Source organism: Scyliorhinus torazame, chromosome 8, assembly GCF_047496885.1.
Source record: "Scyliorhinus torazame isolate Kashiwa2021f chromosome 8, sScyTor2.1, whole genome shotgun sequence".
NCBI classification, from domain to species: Eukaryota; Metazoa; Chordata; class Chondrichthyes; order Carcharhiniformes; family Scyliorhinidae; genus Scyliorhinus; species Scyliorhinus torazame.
Window position 1 is genome coordinate 32679326 of NC_092714.1, and position 14747 is coordinate 32694072.

At 44.6% G+C, this 14747-nt stretch overlaps 1 long non-coding RNA gene across 1 annotated transcript in view; it reads left to right on the forward strand.

The window, feature by feature from the left end:
- LOC140427734 (uncharacterized) overlaps nucleotides 1-14384 on the forward strand; it is a 62791-nt gene extending 48407 nt beyond the window's left edge. The window contains exons 2-3 of the long non-coding RNA XR_011948595.1: nucleotides 8324-8368; nucleotides 12224-14384. This is a non-coding gene — a long non-coding RNA (uncharacterized lncRNA). The remainder of the gene's footprint in view (nucleotides 1-8323; nucleotides 8369-12223) is intronic.
- The last annotated feature ends 363 nt before the right edge of the window (nucleotides 14385-14747 follow it).

Consider the following 14747-nt stretch of genomic DNA (forward strand, 5'->3'; position numbering starts at 1 on the left):
TCACTCAGCCTCACCCTCACTCAACCTCACAGACTCACTCAGCCTCACACTCTCACTCAGCCTCACTCAGCCTCACACTCTCACTCAGCCTCACACCCTCACTCAGCCTCACCCTCACTCAACCTCATACACTCACTCAGCCTCTCACACTCACTCAGCCTCACTCAGCCTCACACTCTCACTCAGCCTCACCCTCACTCAGCCTCACCCTCACTCAACCTCACAGACTCACTCAGCCTCACACTCTCACTCAGCCTCACCCTCACTCAGCCTCACCCTCACTCAACCTCACAGACTCACTCAGCCTCAAACACTCACTCAGCCTCACACTCACTCAGCCTCACACCCTCACTCACCCTCACACACTCACTCAGCCTCACTGAGTCTCACACACTCACTCAGCCTCAGTCAGCCTCACACTCACTCAGCCTCACACACTCACTCAGCCTCACACACTCTCTCAGCCTCACACACTCACTCAGCCTCACTCACTCACTCAGCCTCACACCCTCACTCAGCCTCACACCCTCACTCAGCCTCACACTCACTCAGCCTCACACCCTCACTCAGCCTCACACAGTCACTCAGCCTCACAGTCTCACTGAGCCTCACACCCTCACTCAGCCTCTCACCCTCACTCCGCCTCACACACTCACTGAGCCTCACAGACTCTCTCAGCCTCACACTCTCACTGAGCCTCACACCCTCACTCAGCCTCACACCCTCACTCAGCCTCACACCCTCCCTCAGCCTCACACTCACTCAGCCTCACACCCTCACTCAGCCTCACACACTCACTCAGCCTTACACACTCACTCAGCCTCACACACTCACTCAGCCTAACAGTCTCTCTCAGCCTCACACCCTCACTCAGCCTCACACACTCTCACTCAGCCTTACTCACTCAGCCTCCCTCACAATCAGCCTCACTCACTCAACCTCACTAACCCAGCCTCCCAAACACCTTCAGCCTTACTCACACTCACATCGTCCCTCACCGCCTTTGCCTCAAACACACTTGTCCTCCCTCAGAAACTAATTCAATCAGTCTCGCTCAAACACAGACAATCAGCCTCAAAAACTGTATCTGTTTCTGGAACCTATCCCTTCATTCACCTGAGGAAGGAGCAGCGCTCCAAAACCTCGTGATTCAAAACAAACCTGTTGGACTTTAACCTGGTGTTGTAAGACCTCTTACTATTAAATTAATTCACACTGTTAAGGCTGGTTTAGCTCAGTGGGCTAAACAGCTGGTTTGTGATGCAGAACAAGGACAGCAGCACGGGTTCAATTCCCGCATCAGCGTACCCGAACAGGCGACGGAATGTGGCGACGAGGGGCTTTTCACAGTAACTTCATACTTGTGACAATAAAAAAAATGAGCATAATGTTATTGATATGTTATGGCTATGTGACATTATTCTGTTTTAACTATGTGGCTAATATTATTCTGTTGTAGGTTTGTGACTGACATTGTTATATTGCAATTATGTCTGATAATATATATATTTTAGTTCCGTGACAGACATTGCTCTTATGGGTCCAGATTTCTTACACAGCATTTTATGTACTCACATTATAGTTTGATGATGTTACTGACACTAATTATATTATGCTAAATGACTGACTGACATATATCTTGTAGTTATGTGACTCATATGTTGCAGTTTTGTCTGATATATGTAGCTATGTGACTGACATTATGTTGTATTAATATGACTGACAATACATTAAATAGTAACACGGCTGAGAATATGATTGTCGTGTTTATAAAACTGACATTTTTATACTCTAGTTATGTGGCTAGTAGTAATATATTGCTGCAGGACGGCAGAGTAGTTAGCACTGCTGCCTCACAGCGCGAGGAATCCGTGTTCAATTCCAGCCTTGGGTGACTGCGTGGAGTTTGCACGTTCTCCCCATGTCTGCGTGGGTTTCTTCTGGGTGCTGCGGTTTCCTCCCACAGTCCAAAGATGTGCAGGTTAGGTCGATTAGCCATGCTAAATTGCCCCTTAGTGTCCAAAGATGTGCAGTTTCGATGGGGTTATGGGGATAGAGTGGATGAGTGGGCCTAGGTAGGTTGCTCTTTCAGAATGTTAATGCAACTCCGATGGGCTGATTGGCCTCCTTCCGCGCAGTAGGGATTCTATGACTTGAGTAAGTTGATTGATGTTATTATTTAAATGTTCTGTGACTGAAATGATTATGTGACTGATGTTATGGAACACTTCAATCCAGCATCAAGCAAGTTCAGAGCCATCCAAAGATACTGAGAGTCAGCTGAGATAGGAAAATGCCCTGTTTGCCAATTCAGCTGGGTGTGAAAGATTCCACAGATCATTTGAAAGAGAAGGCAAAAGATCTGCTGTCCTTGCCAAAATGTATTCTTCAGCCCACACCACTAAAATAGATTACCTGGCAATTTATCACTTTGCTTTTTGTAGGCATCTGCTGGTGTGTATTTTTCTACCTATCACAGTGACTATGAACCTCACTGGCTGTGAAGTGCTTTTGAAAGTCCTGAGCTTGTAAAAAGTGCTATATAAACACAAGATAGATTTGTCTGTTTATCCATCTTTTATAATCTATAGCAATGTGACAGGTTACATCGTTATGAGAATTTGGCCCAACAACAGTAAAGGAAAGGCAATATATTTCCATGTCAGGATGGTGATTGAGGGGGAACTTCCATGTGCTGGTGCTTGAATGTGTCTGCTACCCTTGTTCTTATGGTAGTAGTCGTGTGTTTGGAAGGTGCTGTCTAAGGAGCATGGGTTAGTTCCTGCAGTACATCTTGTAGATAGCACACACTTTTACCACTGTGCTATGATGGTGGATGTTTGTGGATGGGTTGCCGGTCAAGTGGGCTGCTTTGTCCTGGATGATGTCAAGCTCCTTGAGTGTTGTTGGAACCGCACCCATCAAGGCAAATGCGGAGTATTCCACTACACCTCTGACTTGTGTCCTGTAGGACAGGCTTTGGGGAGTCAGGAGGTGAGTTACTCACTTCACAATTCCTAGCCTCTACCCTGCTCTAATAGCCATAGTATTTATATGGCTAGGTCCAGTTTAGTTTCTAGTCAATGATAATCTCCAGGATATTGATAGTGATGGTATTATCATTGAACATCAAGGGGCGATGGTTATATTCTCTCTTATTGGAGGTAGTCATTACCTCGCATTTGCATGGCACAAATGTTACTTGCCACTTGTCAGCCCAAGCATTATCCAGGTCTTGCTGCATTTGGACATGGACTGTTTCACTGTGTGAGGAGTCGTGAATGGTGCTGAATATTGTGCAATCATCATCAAACATCCCTACTTCCAACCTTATGATAGAAGGAAGGTCATTGACGAAGCAGCTGAAGATGTTCGGGCTGAGGACACTCCCCTGATGTATTCCTGCAGTGATATCCTGGAACTGAGATAATTGACCCCCAGCAACCACAGCCTTTGTGCCGGTATGACTCAACCATCAGAGAGTTTTTAACCCCCCCCTCCAATTCCCGTTGACTCCAGTTATTGCAATCAATCCATTGTCAGCCAAGGCTCAGGTGATAACACTCTCACCTCACAAAAATCTAGGCTGACACGTCAGCCAATATTGGGGAGGATTGAAGTGAAGTCCTTTGGATAAGATGTTAAACCATCTCCCCTCTCTAGTGGATATAAAAGGTCCCATGACATTACTTTGAAGACAATCATAGAGGAGTTTTCACTGGTATTCTGGCCAAAATGTATTCATCAATCAACATCACGAAAAACAGATCACTTTGTTTTTTTAAATTAATTTGCGGGATGTGGGCTTCGCTGGCTAGGCCAGCATTTATTGCCCGTCCCTAGTTGCCCTTCAGAAGGTGGTGGTGAGTGGCCTTCTTGAACCACTGCAGTCCTAACCACAGTGGTGTTAGGGACGGAGTTAAAGGATTTTGCCCCAGCGGAAGTGAAGGAACGGCAATATATTTCCAAGTCAGGAAAGGGGAACCGCCAGGTGGTGGAGTTCCCAAGTATGTGCTGCTCTTGTCCTTGTAGATGGTAGTGGTCATGTGTTTGGAAGGTGCTGTATATGGAACGTTGGTGAGTGACTGCAGTGCATCTTGTAGATGGTACACACGGCTGCCACAGTTCATCGGCAGTGGAGGGTTTGAATGTTTGTGGAAGGAGGAGCAATCAAGCGGGCTGCTTTGTCCTGGATGGTGTCGAGCTTCTTGAGTGCTGTTGGAGCTGCGCTCAGCCAGGCAAGTGGAGAGTATTCCATTACACTGGAGTATTCCATTACACTGGAATGGTGGATGGCTTTGGGGGAGTCAGGAGGTGAGTTACTCGACATATGATTCCTAGCCTTTGACCTGTTCTGGTAGCCACAGTATTAACATGGCTAATCCAGTTCAGTTTCTGATCAATGGTAACCCCAGGGTTTTGATTGTGGAGGATTCAGCGATGGTAATGCCATTGAATGTCAAAGGGCAATGGTTAGATCCTCTCTTTTAGGAGATGGTCATTGCCTGGCACTTGTGTAGCACGAATGTAACTTCCCACTTGTCATGCCAAGCCTGGATAATGTCCAAGTCTTGCTGCAATTTGACATGGACTGCTTCATTATCTGAGGAGTTGCAAATGGTGCTGAACACTGTGCAGTCATCTACAAACAACCTCACTCTGACCTTATGATGGAAGCGAGGTAATTGATGAAGTAGCTGAAGATGGTTGGGCCTAGGACACTACCCTGAGGAACTCCTGCAGTGATATCCTGGAGCTGAGATGATTGACCTCCAACCACCACAACCATCTTCCTTTGTGCCAGGTATGACTCTAACCAGCGGAGAGGTTTCCCCCTGATTCTTATTGTTGACTCCAGTTTAGCTAGGACTCCTTGATGCCCCACTTGGTCAAATGCTGCCTTGATGTCAAGGGCAGTCACTTTCACCTCACCTCTGATATTCAGCTCTTTTGTCCATGTTTGAACCAAGGCTCCAATGAGTGTAGGAGTGGGGTACGCCTGGCAGAACCTAAACTGAGCAACCATGAGCAGGTTATTGCAGAGAAAGTGCCGCTCGATTGCACTGTTGATGACTCCTTCCATCACTTGGCTGATGATGGAGAGTAAACTGATAGTGCTGTAATTGGCTGGGTTGCATTTGTCCTGTTTCTTGTGCACAGGTCACACCTGGGCAATTTTCCACTTTGCTGGGTGGATGCCAGTGTTGTAGCTGCACTGGAACAGCTTGGCTAGGGGTGCAGCAAGTTCTGGAGCAGAAGTCTTCAGTACTCCTGCTGGAATATTTTCAGGGCCACAGCCTTTACAGTATCCAGTGCCTTCAGCCGTTTCTTGATATCATGTGGAGTGAATCGTATTGGCTGAAGACTGACATCTGTGATGCTGGGGACCTCCGGAGGAGACTGAGATGAATCATCCACTCGACACTTCTGGCTGAAGATTGTTGCAAATGCTTCCACCATGTTTTTAGCACATATGTCCTGGGCTCCTCCATCACTGAGGATGGGGATATTTGTGGAGCCTCCGCCTCCTCCAGTGAGTTGTTTAATTGTCCACCACTATTTACAGTGGATGTGGCAGGACTGCAAGAGCTTAGATCTCCTCCCACAGACCAAAGATGTGCAGGTTAGGTGGATTGGCCATGCTAAATTGCCTATAGTGTCCAAAACGGTTAGGATGAATTAATGAGATACGGGGATAGGGTGAAGGTGTGGGCTTCAGTAGGGTGCTCTTTCCAAGGGCCAGTGCAGACTCAATGTGCTGAGTGGCCTCCTACTGCACTGTAAATTCTATGATTCTATGATTCTATGCATTTGTTGTGGAATCGCTTAGCTCTGTCTACTACTTTCTGCCTGTGCTGTTTGGCACGCAAGTGGTCCTGCATTGCAGCTTCACCAGTTTGATTCCCCTATGTTGTTGTATTTCCATTTGCGATGCATAAATTAGCATTTTATAAACAACAACTGTGACTACATTTCAAAGTGTTCCATTGGCTGTAAAGTGCTTTGCGGTGTCTGGCAGTCAGGAACGTCTGAATATAAATGCAAGTGTTTCTTTCCTATTGATGTAATGATAATAATACGAAGTCTTACAACACCAGGTTAAAGTCCAACAGGTTTGTTTCGATGTCACTAGCTTTCGGAGCGCTGCTCCTTCCTCAGGTGAATGCAGAGGTCTGTTCCAGAAACACATATATAGACAAATTCAAAGATGCCAAACAATGCTAGGAATGCGAGCATTAGCAGGTGATTAAATCTTTACAGATACAGTGGAAAATCTTTACAGAATGGCAAATCTGTAAAGATTTAATCACCTGCTAATGCTCGCATTCCTAGCATTGTTTGGCATCTTTGAATTTGTCTATATATGTGTTTCTGGAACAGACCTCTGCATTCACCTGAGGAAGGAGGAGCGCTCCGAAAGCTAGTGACATCGAAACAAACCTGTTGGACTTTAACCTGGTGTTGTAAGACTTCGTACTGTGCTCACCCCAGTCCAACGCCGGCATCTCCACATCATGGATAATAATAATGACACAGACTGGTAAACTGGCCTGTTACATGAAATGAAAATCGCTTATTGTCACAAGTAGGCTTCAAATGAAGTTACTGTGAAAAGCCCCTAGACACCACATTCCAGCGCCTGTTCAGGGAGGCTGGTACGGGAATTGAACTGTGCTGCTGGCCTGCCTTGGTCTGCTTTAAAAGCCAGCGATTTAGCCCAGTGTGCTAAACAAGCCCCTACATTGTGGATGTAATTCAACACAGAGATGTGTGAAATAATACATTTGATATGAAGAATGGGAGGGAGCAACATAGTCTATTGGGTGCAAATTTAAATGGATGAAGAAATAGAAAGCTGCGAATGCACACAACATTTTGAAGGCAGCAAGTTGAGAAGGTTGCTAAAAGGCATATGGCATCCTTGACTTTATAACCAGAGGTAAGGAAGTTATGATACATCTTGCTAAATCAATGGTTAGGCCCCAGCTGATACAACTATCCATTTCTGGGCACCACATTTTAAAAAGGGTGGCAAGTTCATTAAGCGCATGCAGGGAAGATTTACTTGAATGGTACCAGGTGGGACTTCAGTTATGTAGAGAAACTAGGGTTATTTGTCCCTCTGCATCATGACCTCTTGGCAGTGGGTTCCAAATGGCAACGAAGGAATGGTGACACGGTTCCAAGTCAGGATGGTAAGTGACTTGGAGGGGAACTTGGAGGTGGTGTTCCCATGTGTCTTCTGCCCTTGTCCTTCTAGGCAGTAATGGTTGCAAGATTAGAAGGTGCTGACGAGTTGGTGTGTTGCTGCAGTATCTCTTGTAGATGATACACATGGCTGCTTCTGTGCACTGATGGTGGAGGGAGTGAAGTTTAAGATGGTGGATGGAGTACTGGTCAAGCAGGCTACTTTGTCTTGGATGGTGTCAAGCTTCTTGCGTTTTCTTGGAGCTGCACTCATCTGGGCAAACGGAGAGTATTCCATCACAATCCTGACCTCCACCTTATAAGTGGTAAACAGGCTTTGGGGAGTCAGGAAGTGAGTTACTCACTGCAGAATTCCCAGCCTCTACAGACTCTTGTGGCCACGGTATTTACTTGGCTGTTCAAGTTCAGAAGTACTGAGTGGGTGACCCATCTGAGCCCAGGCTGTTATTAGGTCTGGATTTGAGTGGTCCTGGTAGAACAGAAACTGAGCATCAGCGAGCAGATTATTGCTGAGTAACTGCTGGATAGCACCATCAATAAAATCTTTCATTACTTTGCTGCTGAACAGTAGACCGATGGAGCAGTAATTGGATGAATAAGATTGTCCTGCTTTTGACGAACAGGATAAACCTGAACAATTTTCTGCATTGTCAGTTGGATGCCAGTACAGCTGTATTGCATCAACTTGACTAGGAACAGGGTTTGGGCCAGGGTTGAAATCTTTAGTAATGCAACCGAGAAGTGTCAGGCCTCATAGCCTTTTCTACATCTACAGCATTCAGCCATTTAACAACACATGAATGAATCGAACTGGCTGAAGACTGACAATAGGGATTCTGGGGACCTCAGGGAGGTGTCTGAGGTGGATCATCCACTCGGTACTTCTGACTAAAGATGGTTGCAAATGCTTCAAACTTGTATTTTTCAGTAATGTACTGAGTTCCACCATCATTGAGAAGTCTTTGCCTCCTGTTAGTCGTTTAGTTGTCCAACACCAATCGCAGCTGGATGTGATGGTTTTGACTTGATCGGTTGGTATGGGATTGCTCTGTTTTGTCGATTGCATGCTGCTTCCACAGTTAATCATGTATCCTGTGTTTGCACCTCATTTTAGGTATACCTGGACTGCTCCTGGCATGATGTCCTGCAATATATTGAAGTAAGTAATACAACAGAAAGATTAGATAGAGGTGATATTGTGGGTGTAACATGCTTAGATTTTCAAAAAAGCCTTTGATAAGGTGTTGCACAGTAAATTTATGACTATGGTTAGAATGTGTATAGTCAGGGAGAAAGTAGCACAATGGATCACAAATGTCCCACAAAATAGAACAGAGGGAGTAGGATTAAAGGTGCTAAGAATCTGGACCAGTAAAAGGTAGGATGTAATGTTCCAGAAGGATCAGTGCTGGGACAATCGGTTATTTATCTATAAGAATTTTACTTGGGAATTGGATTTCTAAATTTGCAGGATTAGAAAGGGCACCTGGGTGAACTTGGGCTAGCATGGACAAGGGGGGATGAATGGCCTCGATTTGTGCTGTAATCTTTTCATGATTCTACAACACCCAATTGAGAGGTGGACTCTGATAAAACAGAAAATATGAATAAATTTGCTGGTGTATGCAATTGGAAATTAACTTCAAGTGTGGGGTGCTTTAAGTAGGAAGGTTAAGAAGTTCGTACTCATTGGCAGTGTTTAAATAGGGTTGGGGAGTAAAGGAATCTGGAGTTAGATACGCAAAATGCAGGTTAACAAGTCCATTAAAACAGCAATGACATTCCTTAATATTAACCAGAATGATACCAGAACTGGAGGGTTAGTGACCCGTCAGAAGACTAGTTGCCAGGGTTTGATCGGTTAGATGGAGAGAGCATGTTCCCGTTTGCAGGGGAGGCCAGAGCCAGGGCCAAAAATAAAAGATTACCGCTGAGACATCCAATGGGGAATTTAGGAGAAAGGGCTTTAACCGGAGCAGCTGGAATGTGGCGCTGACTATAAGGAATAGCGGAGGTGACATTGGAGGGAAGCTGGATAGGCAGACGGGGAGAAAGGAGTGGAATGATGCTTTGTTGACTGGAGGTGGAGACTCCAGAGGAGGGTAAACACCTTTGTGATACATTTAATTGAAGACCTTGGAATAATTCACTTCAGCAGCATATCTGCATGGTCCCAGCAATTCATTAACATTCTACTAACGCGCTGTATAATGAGCCTAGTTATTTTTGTTCAACAATGGTATTCGCTAATAGCCAGGGTTCAATTCCAACCTTGGGTGTCTGTGCAAAGACTTTCTCCCCGTGTGTGCGTGGGGTTCTCCCGGGTGCTCCGGTTTCCTCTCACCAGTCCAAAGATGTGCAGCTTTAGTGGATTGGCCAGAATAAATGACCCCTTAATGTCCAAAGGCTAGATGGGGTTACGGGGATAGGGCGGGGGAGTGGGCCTGGGTCGGGTGCTCTTTCAGAGGGCCGGTGCAGTCTCGATGGGCCGAATGGCCTCCTTCTTCACTATAGAGATTCTTTTAAAAAAAAAAAAATTATTGAGGTTGTCACAAAATATCAACAACAGAATGAAAAAGGAACCCAATAGAATTAAATACAAAACAAAATAAAACAACCCCCGTGCCCCCCTCCCCCCTATACATAAATAACACTAGAGAGATTCTAAGATTCTGTTTCGAGTTTGTTTATCAGGGGTTGTAACATACAAACATCGAATGGTCTAAATCTGAGTCAACTTTTCCTTGATTCAGTCAGCAGTAGCGCACAGTGTAACATTTGAACTAATGTTTTAAATGATTTAAGCGCTACTCTGTAATATTAAACAAAAATGAGAAACTGCAGGAAATTCGACATTCAAGCAGAACATTTTGCACCGGCCAGCCCAGCGTCTGAAATGGCAGAACGGAACTAATGCAAAGTCCCGGTTGAAATATTAGCCCATCTCTCTGGACCAGACGGTGACTGACATGCTGATCCTCCCTCGCATCGTCCCTTTGATTTTACTCAGTGACCTGTATTGGATACTGAGTTTCTCGGAGTGAAATGCATATCGTCGCGACTGGTTACCCAACTCCTTCAATGCCTGGTACCGGTGCATGGAGATAACTGGCGAGATTCCCCCCCTCACATCTATCATCTGAAGACAGCCTTAAAATCCAACGGGCTCGAGAAAAGGGCTTGCTGCGTTGATGATGGTGCATTAAATTACCACTTATTAAATCTGAATCAAAAAGAAACGAAGTAACCCCTATTAAATGCACCGGATGTACATTTTAACGTTGTAATTCTAACAATCACCAATATCTTAGCCATTTTAGACGCCCATTCGAAATGTGTCCAGTCGAAATGTATATTGTCTATTATATCGTGTATTAACATGTGCGCTTTATTATCAACTTCCTATCGCATCCAGAGGGTGCAGCAACTTAAACATCGCCGTGCAGGTATCTTGCCAATGTTATCCAGATTGGTACTCGCTATTGAAAGAAACACTTTTATTTAGTTGGAGTTAACGCTGCCATTTCTAAAAAGGCGTTGATTAAATTATCATTTCATCATATTTGTCAATCACTAATAAATAATGTTTGTGCTCTATAAACATCGCATGAACGAGACTGAAGGATTGGGAATACCTCACAGCTTGTTGGAATCATGTGGTTTATATCGTGCGGAAGTCCTCACTTACACCATATGGATTTTTAACGTGGTTCAGCCAATAACCTATAAAACAGCTAAAGCTGCTCTTTTGTCCAGTGTATGGGGTAGTACAGAACAATAATGTATTTCTATCAGCATCTATCACCATATCAAACATTCTTTTCACACCGACCTTAACAGTGACCCCCCCCCCCCACCCACCCCCCCCCCCGTATCATTAATTCAGACAGATTTGTCTCTGAATAAATGGGGAAAAGGGAACCAAAATGCAAGGATTTGGGTAGCTCATCCCCACAGCCGGGCTGGCCTCACTCCTTGAGGACATCCCAACTCTCCAGGTCACTGCACTGACTCGTTCACTCTTGTTTTTATTTCTATGCCAATGGTAGATACAATTGCTCTGTCGCAAACATAATCATAATAATCGTTGTTAGTGTCACAAGTAGCTTTACATTAACGCTGCAATGAAGTTATGTAAGAATCCCCTCGTCGCCAAACAAATCGCTGCCCATGTTTATAAAGGCTGTGGAGATGTTTATAAAACCGAAGCACTCCATCGGCCGGCATTGGGTCACTTCAACCGGTTCAAGTCGATCAACCTGTGAAACTGCTGAGGGTTCACCCTTCGGTTTGAAACGTTAACGGTGAGGATTTTTTCACACCATTTCTCACCAATCTCCGCCGCCTGTTGCGGCAAAGATATTCAGAATAACAGCGTCAGCCATTCACTTGTGGATGAAATGTTTCTGATTGAATTCTGATTCCCTACATGGAGTTCTACCTGAGCGCAGGAAAACAGCCATTTCTCCACATCATTCACCCACATCATTTCATGTATTGCTAAATGATTTGCAAGGTGCAAGGGTTACAAAGGGCAAATAATCCCGCCCGATATTATTTCTCCAATGATGCATGCGTAACTGAGAGGGTTTCGAGCTGGAATGGGCGTGGGGGTCGAATTATAAATCCTATTTTGTAGCAAAGGGCGTGGAGAAAGTGCCAGGCTGAGAAATTTTCTGATATATTTTTCTGACTGAGTTTCAAATACGTTTTTTTGTTTCTAATAAAGGCAGGGCTGTTTTCGCTGACATTACAGCTTCAATACTGTAGGAGTTTACCCCAGCAAATTCAACATGTAGGAACTCGAATGAAAGGCTTTTAATGGCCATTCTGAGAATGGTTGTTGCAATATTAACAAATAATTCATGTGGGGGTGGGGGTCTCTTTGGGAGGTTTACTGGACGAGTCTAGAAATGCAAATAATGAAACTGACCCCGTGTTAGTTTTGCCTGATGGAGTTCCGATGCAGGACCCTTGTGAACTAATCAGTTAATTTATTTATTTTGTTTCACAGGCTGCGATACTCAAGCTATCACTTTCTCCCAGCCTGCCATCTCTGATGGATTAATGCAAGTGGCCGATGTGGAGCAAAAAAGGTTCCGCCAGATGCTGAACACTGTCTCCCAATGAAACAATCCTGGAGCCTTTCACTGCACACATTCACTTCCCAACGTAGAATTGAATTTTGCCTTTTCTAGGCCTGCCCACTCACTTTCAGAGCAGGAAAACAAATAAAAATGGTAACAGATTTGCGACCAAAATTGTATCTCTGTACATTTCAGTAACTGACCCATGCGCGTCAATATCGCCGCCTTCACTTTGGAACCGGTCAATTGGAAATTGTTCGATTGCTGAATGTTTAAAATGTTACACTTAACTTAATGATGAATAGCCCTTTTCTCCCGCATTCCTCTCTCTCTCTCATCTGGCTATCCTTTACACCCATTCATTCACTTTCAGGAAAGAGCCGACGATCAAAAGTTTGCTTTTGAAATGACATTAAATGACGATATCGTATGCTAAATTGATCAACCCCCAAAGACCGTCATCTACCCAAACGAGCTCCTTGTGAATTGGGAGCATTAAACTTGTGAGACATCACCTTGATAACTTAGTGGGAAGAGTGTCTCTCAGCTTTAGGGTTTAACTTGGAAATCTATTTTCTGGGGGTTAATAAGCAATCCGGCCTTAAACGTGAGTCACGACTTCCAGGTACATGGCATTGTGTCAGATCTGTGTGGAACTCCAGATGCATCTTAATTATGATGGGCTGATAGGACAGAGCTTGTGGTTCTTTAAGTGAAAACTGGTGCAATTTGGCAAGGTGAATTTCGTGCCTTGCTGGTTACTTCCCATAATGTCCAGTAGAATATTTACATTTAATTCTCCTCTTCCCATGACACGTCCCTCCCCAAGTCACAAACCAGCCTGACTTGGGGTAGATATCCTCTTCCTTCATTGCCCTTGGGGCAAAATTAGGCAACCCCCTCCCTAACGTCACTGTGGGTGCACCTACACCACATGGACTGCAGCCCTTCAAGAAGACAGCTGGTCACCAGCATCTCAAGGGCAGTCAGAGGTGGACAATAAACCAACCACGTCTACTTCCCATGAATGATTAAAAAAATAACTTTGGTTAGTAAAAGTAGAGGCTCACAGGCTAGTGCAAATTCATTTGTATCAGTGAATTGATGCCTGATATTGATTTGGTTTAAGCTCTGCATTAGATTGCGTGGCACGGGGGCACAGTCGTTAGCACTGCTACCTCACCATGCCAGGGACCCGGGTTCAGCCTTAGGCGACTGTCTGTGTGGAGTTTGTATATTCTCCCTGTGTCTGCGTGGGTTTCCCCTGGGTGCTCCAGTTTCCTCCCCAGTCCAAAGATATGCAGGTTAGGTGGATTGGCCATGATAAATTGCCCCTTACATGTCCAAACGTGTGTAGGTTAGGTTAAGGGGTTATTGGAATAGGGTGGGGGAGTGGGCTTGGGTGGGGTGCTCTTTCAGAGGGTTGGTGCAGTCTCAAAGGGGTGAATGGCCTCCTTCTGCACCACAGGGATTCTCATCATAGACCTTTAAGGGGTTTCAGTGCAGATCTTGTCTCAACTTGGTTAGAGACCTAACTTTATAGGCCAGCAACATTACATTGCCCTGGTTTGGCGCTGAGGAACTTACACTGTAGCTATTCATATAACGTTAGCATCAGAAGAATACCATGTATAGTTGACGGACCTGAATTATACCCATGACATAACAACAAGACAGTACAGTGTGGTTGAGAGCTGTGAACTCCCAATGGCTAACGTTTAACAGGTGGATGGGTTTGTTTTTTGAAAATGTTTAAGACAATGAAAAGTATGTTTGGAAAACACTAACCTCATTCAAAGGCTCACTTGGGACCTTCTAAAAAGAATCTCACTCGGAGCAAGATTTACATTGCAACTGATATGAATTCAAATCAAATGTTGGTCTTCAATGTGCTGAGAAGTTCGGTTAGCCTTTGACTCTCAAGTTATTTTCGTGTTGATGTACATCTAAAACCAGTTCAAATCAATATGCTTGTGGCAGCAGGATAGACACTGAGACACAGTGCGCCCACTTGGAGCGGTTAATCTGTGGATTGGAATTTGGATGTTTGATTGATTAAATGAAACTTCTGCGGAGGCAGTATTATAATGCTTGTTCTTCACTTCACTGTATAACAGCAGAGGTACAAAGGGAAATATAAAAGGATCCCAGGTGGCCGAATCAACGATTGGGAAAGTTCCAAATTTTATTTGTGAATGTTAATGTAACATTAAGAAAAACTAGAATCCAATTATCCAGAAGCAGAGCTCTGAACATTGGTAGATCTAAACTCGTCCTTGCCAGAAAGTGGCACAGAGCTGGCACTCCAAATCTGTGCAAATGCATTACAATTGTGTTAATATTATTTGGTAAAAGGGTGCAAGGAACATTTCCAATATCCACTTTTTAAAGCATTGTGGAAGAGGAGGAGAATTTACTGGGAGGGAAATATGAAACATTTTGCTTTTGAAG